Here is an 8968-nt window from a genome sequence, read left to right as displayed (position 1 = left end):
CACATATTGAAATATTATTGAATTTGAATGATTCGAAACAAGTAGCAGTCAATTCAAAACATGAGCAAGGTTTATAAAACGGTATTCTTTTTATCTCAAAATATGCCAAAACTGAAAACGGAATTTTAATCTAGTTGTTCCAAAGCCACGGTTTTAGCGAGAAAATAAAATAAGATTTGAAAAATAATAATAATAATAATAATAATAAAAATAAAATAAATAAAATACCAGTCCAAACAGTGCACTAATATATTTCAGTGGTTGCCTTCGAAGAATTGTTTTCAGATTCATCTTCAGCTCCTATATAAATATTACCACTCTTTAAGTGATGAAAATATTACTTTATTAATAATAAATGATTGGGATAGTCTAAACGATAGAATAAAACCTACACTAACTAAGTTTATCCTAAAATCCCAAAACAGGGATACACCAAGCATAAACAAACCTGCGATTGTGTTTAACAAATATATTAAAAAAATGCAATAAAATAAAAAATGAAAATGGAAGAATTGTGGTAATAGAAAAGATAGCCAAAATAAGTCCCGAGCAATTTTGCTCATTCCTCTTGACAAATTTGATGCATTTAAAAGAGAATACGGAATAGACTCCATGCTCGGTAATAGGAGAGTCTTGGGTTAAGACTCCAAGTTTGCAAGAGTCCCGAATTAAGACTCCATTTTCTCCCAGGGTGCACATGTAAACAAAGACGAGGAGAAAAAAAATTAAAATGCAGGATACAAAATAAAAAAACACGGGAAATTAAACAAATTCTTCATACAAGTCAGCCGTATAATTTAAAGTATGAAAACTATCAAACTGAACATATATTTTGACAAAGTTCCTGTCACACCCCGACCGTACTAGGGTGTGATGGGCACCCGACCCCATATACGGGCGAAGCGAACCCCGCGCGACTCTTATTACATATATAAACTCTTGAATCAATTAAGAATAAAATATATATTACGCTCTCAATTTTTTTTTCATAAGTAAAATCTGTCATCATATGGGGCCGTGACATGAAACATAATAACATATCGACCGGCGAAGCCGTCTACAAAGCTGACACTCTATACCCACGACTCTGTCTGCAAAGTCTCTAACATCAATCCAGAACTCCTAGCATGCAAGCTCTGACTCGGCAACACTCCAGAATCAAATGGAGCTCGCCAACTTCGCTGGAACATCTTCTATAATAGCTTCACTCATCTGGGTGTACCTGCGCGGCATGAGACGCGACCCCCGAAGGAAAGGGGTCAGTACGAATAATATACTGAGTATGTAAGGCAAGAGTAACAACATAAGATCATGATATAAAGCTTAAAGCACAATATAGAGTAAGAAAATAACCTGTAGCTCTGTTTGCCTCTTTAGGTAGATATCCTGTAAGCCAACTTTACCTTTCGAAACGACATATGGGTATTTACAAGTAAACTGCCCGACCATATAGGTACGGTGTAATGCTGCCCGTCCATATAGGTACGGTGTAACGCTATCTGAGCATATCATGGAGTAAAGAAGTAATCTGTACATCTGAGTGCCCCTTAGGGCGGATACCATGCATGCTAGCTTTCTTTAAAAAAAAAACATATAAATATCTGTAAGTAAACTGCCCGACCACATAGGATCGGTGTGTAAACTGCCCGTCCATATAGGAACGGTGTATAAGCCCGCGTCCAGGCCTCCCGCGTCCGGGGTATAATCTGCCCACTATAGTGGTGTGTCTGCCCGGCCGCCCATTGGACGGCGCGGTGTGATACTGCCCGGCCATGTAGGCACGGTGTTATAAAAAACATACTTAATTATAAAGCATGCATGAGAGCCCAAGTGAAAGCTACAACTCTATCGGAGTGACGTAAGGTCGGTAACCTCCGATTGCATTATGGAATAATCATAGTCATCATGTCTCACCTTGAAGGAACTAGTATTATGAGGCGAGACTGTCAACGAAGAATAACATTAAAAGAAAATAGGGAATGAAATCATGGACATCATAAACGTCGGTTCATGTGCTTTGAATTCCTTAGAAAATAGGGTCATAACCAAGGAGTAGAATTAAAGATCAAGATCTAGTTTGATACTTTCATACTCATATTGAATCCTTAACTTGAAACTCTTAGTCATGGAATCATTCTTGTCATACTCATCATAGACATATTCTTTTCCTTAACATCATCGTTACCATTGTTATCATAGAATTACTCTCATTAGAATGGTTACAACACTTATCGTTTGATAAACGGAACAATAAAGAAAATCCGGGAACAATGGGCCCACCGGGTACGATGAGGCGGCGTACACAATTTACGTACGTTACATTTTATGACATCACTTGTAAGAGTTTTAAGGTAGTCGGGTCCTATTTGTGCAAGTTCTAAATGTTTATACAATTTTTCCAACTATTCATAGAACATTTAATTCAATTTTATTGAATGAAAAAGGGTCAAATTCAATCTTAGATTTCTAGGAATAGGATCGTCCCCGAGGCCCATATCTAAACCTAATACATCTAAGACATGCCAAAGAAGGAAGGTGAAGGCCTTACATACCTTTTCTGCTTCATGCGACTCCAAATTCAAGTTCCAAATCCGCCAAAATCTACAAATTGGTCACATTTACCAAATCTTAATTAGAGCATTTAGAAGTGGAATCTTAAGGTAACATTTGTCTACCGAAATTTCCGGCACTTCCCCTATACATATAACATCCCCGAGATTTAACTCGGCTCCAAATATCCACAACAAACCAACAACAATACCAATAACATCAACGATCGATGTGAAACACATTCTAACATAAATTGTTTTCTTTTCTACATAACATATCAACTTCTATTCCAACTTCACCCTTTCAAACCAATATCAATGTTTTCATATTTATTTACTAATTCAAGGTCATTCAAATACAATCCGAAAGCATTTCATATCATTCTACCAAATATGCAAAAATTCCACCGAAACCATAATTCACCCAAAACTTCCAACTTCCGGCATAAGCATTCACAACACATTTTTATCTTCCAACTTCATTAACAACAATCACAATTAACACATTAAATAAAATTTAATTCATCTTCCCCCACCAACTTGATACACACGGCCACATACACCTAACACACTAATTTTATGGTTTCCATGCATTTTTCATCAAAGAATTCACAACACCACAACAATCAAACTACTACATGAATTCAATCCAATTATCTCACATTCATACCCCATTCGGCCACATGCATATATATACATTCATCATGCAATCTTCCATATTTTCATGAATTCTACTCATTTCTACATTCCACAACATAAACAAAACCTTCATAATATATAAAAAGGGGATGAATTCTTACCTTTTCCTTCAACTTCCTCACTTAACTAAAGTTGTCAACTTGCATCAAAGAGAGAGGTTCTTGCATCAATAACTATACCATGTTGAAGAGGGCCTTCAAATTTGTAGGAATACATGAAGAAAATAATTTTTGGGTCAAGATTTCAAAGGGTGGTTTTTCTCCTACCTTGGCCGAATGGTCATGCTTGTTTCCTCTCTCTTTTTTTTTTTTCTTTCTTATTTCTTGAATTAAAATGATGACTTCTCTCACATATATATATCTCCCACCACTTCTACATATTTATGCTTAAGTCCCTCAAGTATGGTCACATGTCCCCCTTCATCCCTTTCTAGAATTTTCTTCTTTTTTCTTGAAATTTCTCAAAATTCATCAAAGATGACTAAGTGTCTTCTTGGGCAAACTTTAGTCCATATGTTTTCTTCTAATTTATGATTGGCCCCCCTTTAAATATGAAATGGCCACATACCTCCCTTCTTTCCTTTCCTAGAGTTTTCTTCTCTTTTTCTTACAAAATAAAAGATGACTCATTGTCTTACCATGCACACTTTGGTCCATATATTTCCATCACATGGCCAATATGCCCTTTTTGGAACCTTCATGAACTCCTTTTGTAAAATTCTCATTTTGCCCCTCGACTTTCCTCATTATTACCATTTTGCCCCTAGCCTTCCACATTATTTTCATTGGCCATTTTGCAAAATTCTCTTTTTACCCTTAACCTTTCTCAATATTTCCATACCACCAATGTTCATAAATAATATTCATAACCACTCGTGCATTAAAATAACTCTTTGAAAATAATCTTGTCCTTAACTTGCCACGACCTTCTCGAATTACCCGAATGTATAAAGTACGGGATATAACAGTTCCATAATGTTTTCATTTAGCATATGAGATTTTGACACGTTCTTTCCAGGTTTCGTGTACTTAAACATATAATATACATAAGCAATTTTCACAGTATATTAGTCAAAAAAAAATCATTGGATTTATCAATATACCATCTTCATTTAGACAAACACGGAGATTACATTCAAGACACCATACGAACAAGAGATAAAAGAAATGAGGAGAACACACATCATTTAACTATTTAGCATGCTATGCAATTGAACTGACACTGAGTAAAAAGAAATTTTACACTTGTAGGAGAGAGGAACGAGGGATCTACACTTGACTGGTTTTAAAAAAATCATGTTGTTCTAAGGACATAGATTCATGGAGATTCATAGACTTATGGTGGATGAAACATAGTAAAGAGTTAGGGTCATGAACATCACTAAATAAAATCTCATAAGGGACTAACATTCTGAAAAAATCAACCACACATAGGGCAAGTAACTTTCCAAGATATTTGATAAATACTATTAAGACTAAACAAAAGAAAACTCAAACTTAGAACACACATTACTTCAAGTCCATGATTCAGCCATTTAACAACCTTTGAATTAAATGACATTTAAACATCGATTAAGATCGGAAGATGAACCGACTTAGAGAGAATCATGACAATCTTGAGCATAGATCGGTTCAAAATCTCTGAAATACCAAAAATAATTTTTTTGTTTTAACAGAGGGAGGACACTACTTGTTACAGGACATGACTAAGATCTAAAGGGGGGGGGGGGGGAGTTATAATGAATAAATAAAAACAAATCATTTTTTTGGAAAGGTAGTCTTGGTTCAAGCATTTTGGGGGTGGAGTCCTAGAGCCTCCAGTCTTTCAACTCAACAAACTAATACCTTACCTAATTTCTTCAATAAATCTAAGACTGAGTATTAAGTAGTGATGGGCAGGGAGCTAGTAAATCAAGGCACCAAACTTAACTCTTCAGGACCTTATACTCAACATGCAACAGTATACTAAAGTAATGTAGCCCTAGGTAAATGCTATTAGTCTTTGCTTCTCAACCTTATCAAGACATGCTTAACAATGTAGATTGAATCACAAAAGAGGGGAAAAACCATTTTCTATAAACACTTTTAAAAGAAGTGAAGTTAAAGATCCTTACTGTTTTTGAAATGCACTTCTAGCAAACCTAGTAATTCAAATGATGCTAATAGCCCTACTGATTTAGAGTAGTAAAAGAAAAGAGGCAAATTTCTTTTAATATATTTCTCATGTATAACAAGGAAATGTTCAAAAATCATTTAGAGGAGGCTGAAGTTAAAAGTCATTTTGCTAAAGTTTTGGACCCCTTAAAATATTTGGGCAAGACTTTTTTCTTCAGATGATTCAATAATTATCGGATTGTAGTTATTAATCAATCAAACCTCACACAAGCCAAAGGAAACAAGCAACTTTAAAGAGGAAGAAATAACTAATAACCAAACTAGTGACAAAATTACTAGAGAATAATATGTTAACAGCTGGTGAAGTTAACCAGATTCAAATCCATCACTAGTTAAAGGCAACAGACAGCCACACCTATTTTTAACTAATCACTAAGAACACTCAACAAGAATATATATATAAAGGAAGAGGTCACTGAACTAAAGAAACATGATTATACTAGGGAGTAAACCATTAATCAGTAACTTAACTTACAAAATTTAAACTAAACTAATCCTATTACAGAATCGATAAAACACTGGAATAACTAATGAAAATAAGATTAAGATGAGGAAGGAAGATTACTCATATAATTCTAACACAGCGTTTCAAAACTAAGCTAACCTATACTAGAATTCAGAATGCACACAAAACTTAACAAAAAGGAAAATAAAGCTGAAACGAAGGAAAAATTACCTTTTAATGGTGCGATGAACGGGGTGCGGGGTCTTAGATCCCAGACGCATCCGACCTCGAACTTGAGTATTTTTTATATATAAAAAAAAAAGATGGCAACAAGCAGTTGAACTTTTAGGAGGTAAGAAAAGAGAAGAAAACAAGAGTTTTTGAGAGCAAGAGTGGCGGCCAGAACCTTGGTCCAAATGAACTCCAAATGCTAGTATTTATAGATACAAAATAGGGTTTTTTTCGGATTCAAAATTTTGGGCGGGATTTTATACGAATTTGCTATTTGAAATCAAAATTGAATCTCCTAGGGTTGATTTTTCTCAGAAATTTCAGAGGTGTTTTGGCCTTTTGTGTTGACCTCATTAGAGACGAGGTATAAGGGGATGTTATAGGTGGCAGTTCTTACCCGAAAATGGAAGAACAAAATTCTGCCATGGCTGATGAAGGTTGAATCATTAGCCAAAGATGAGTAGAAGACAAAAAGGTTCTGCTGGGCATTGATGGACGTTTGGGCATAGGTGGTAAGAAGGTAAATTTTTTAGTATAGGTTTTATTTGGAATGGATCTGCTGGGCTTCAGTTTTGGGCTCCAATTAGTTGACTTGGGCTGCTTTAGCTGACTTGGGTTGGTCTAGCTGATTTCTTTGGCCTCTAAATTTAAATGAAAGACACTTCTTAGGTAATTATATATTTACGCGTGCTAAAATATTACTTAATATAAAAATATATTCATTATACTCAAATAAAAATAAAATTATATGATATCGTAATATTGTAGATAATATTTATAAAGTTTAAAAGTAAGTAAATACTATCGTCTAAATATACAAAATAAATGTGGTGCGTAAGATGCTAAAAGTGATCATGGCAAACATGATATTAAGTGATGGCAATATAATAATAATAATAATAATAATAATAATAATAATAATAATAATAATAATAATAATGATAATAGCCAACGATTATAGTTGGACAATGAAACGACGATATTAATGGAAAGCTAATAATTGCAATAAAATATAAATAACTCTTCTTAAATTGTCAAAAATTTTAGAAGCGAAAATAAATATTTTGGAAGAAAGGTGGGACAAAATTGGGTGTCAACAACTTGTCCCTCTTTGGCCGGTAATGATGAAAGAATTTTCGGGCAAAGACGTTGACTTAGTAGCCTATTTTATCTTGACTAAAAGGATTTGGGAGACTATAAGGGTAAAGAAAATTTGAGAGAATTGTGGCCGAACTCCGGTCTCCGAGTTGCCTACATATCCCGGGTTGCACGAGAATCAGGCCGTGTGTAGTTCTGGGATAGCTACGACACCTGCGAATAACGAGTCACGATTGGTGCGAATCTTTGAAAAATATTGTTCCAGTGTCGAATTATAATGACACTGGGTATTATGATTGAGGAAATATATCGAACTTGAGAATTTCCGTAACATATGAATACGTGTGAACTCGATGATCGGATTATGGATGTAGAGGAATATTTGGGGGGGTAGAGACGGGCGTTCGAGGTAGACCCTTGACCTTGTCGAAAGTCGATTATCCTTCCCAACAAATTGCCTGAAGCATCGCCGAAGAAATAGTTCCACGTTGCGCTAAAGCTCTCGCGAAACTTGAGCTAGCTAAAAAGTTAATAAATAAATATTTAAGGTAAATACGATGTAAAAATAAACACATGGAAATGACACATCTCAAGTGTTAACTTATGAGAATGCGGCCATGTGAGTCGAATGATTTAATAAAATGATAGCTAAGGCTAATGCAAATGAGGTTCTAGGCCGATGATTCATGAGAACGATGCCTTTGGCGATGATTAATGAAAATGAGGCCTCAAACCGGATATGAAGATAAGGCTATTTAAGTCGAATGATTTATGAAAATGAGGCTTTCTAAGCCGGCATAATAAGGTTTTTCTTTAAAACCCAATGATTGATGAAAATGAGGTTTTTCAAACCAACATGACTCATGGTGTAAAGCATTTTATGATTTTACGGCATTTGTGCGGACATATGCGTTTGAAAGCATTTATGCGGAGCAAGCGAGGAAAATATTTGTGCATCGATACATTTGAAAATCTTTGTAAGACTTAAGCATTAATTTATCATAAATTTAGAATTATTGACATCTTGAGAGGTATAATTTCTCCTAAATGTTATAAGAAAACTCAAACCGTTTGACGCATAAGTCCTTGCAAAGTTGTAATCATTACGGATTTTCAGTTTTCGCAATTTTGAAAACACCTCAAAAATTTGTCCTGACCATACCGGGAGACACATGACGGGTACCGGTGTTAACCCGCCGGACACCCTCTTAACGTACATACATTCACATCTAGGTGAGCCACATAGCTAAATCAGCTGCTTCCTATCCATCAATCATACTATTTCCATTAGGCGACAATACATATATAGCATAGTAATATAATGCCCGTATAGATGTACGTAAGCGAGACGAGGCTAACAAAATATCAAAATATGGTAACGACAAGGTAAACACATATAACATATACATATGTCCTACAAGCTTCTAAGGGGAGTATGTCATATCATATAGGCGGGATAGGACCCCGCCGTGCCATTAAATATATACACAAAAGAATAAATATCAAAAGGCACAGCAACTCACGAATGAAATGGAGCTCGCTATATAGTCACGAATAATAAAGTTATGGATCAAGCACATCTCCCGCGGCCACACTGCGGTCATGACGCGGCGTCCACAAACAAAAGGACGTGATCGAAGAATGTACTGAGTATGTAAACGCAGTCAACATCGTGTAAAGCATAATAGACGACATACGAAATAGCATAGGATGGAGATAGTAATATCATCGTCGCCAAACACTTGCTTGCTTTTCATAGGGACTTCTATTTC

The 8968-nt window shown here is 35.4% G+C and overlaps 1 long non-coding RNA gene across 1 annotated transcript in view; it reads right to left on the bottom strand.

Annotated features, from left to right (window-relative positions):
- Positions 1-326: 326 nt before the first annotated feature.
- The window catches only part of LOC132029614 (uncharacterized), a 29785-nt gene continuing 21143 nt past the window's right edge, over positions 327-8968 (bottom strand). Inside the window, exon 2 of the long non-coding RNA XR_009407879.1 lies at positions 327-448. This is a non-coding gene — a long non-coding RNA (uncharacterized LOC132029614). The remainder of the gene's footprint in view (positions 449-8968) is intronic.

The sequence above is a fragment of the Lycium ferocissimum genome, chromosome 9 (genome assembly GCF_029784015.1).
Source record: "Lycium ferocissimum isolate CSIRO_LF1 chromosome 9, AGI_CSIRO_Lferr_CH_V1, whole genome shotgun sequence".
Classification (NCBI taxonomy): domain Eukaryota; kingdom Viridiplantae; phylum Streptophyta; class Magnoliopsida; order Solanales; family Solanaceae; genus Lycium; species Lycium ferocissimum.
The sequence above is the reverse complement of the archived record's forward strand: the minus strand, read 5'-3'. Positions and strand labels throughout refer to the sequence as shown.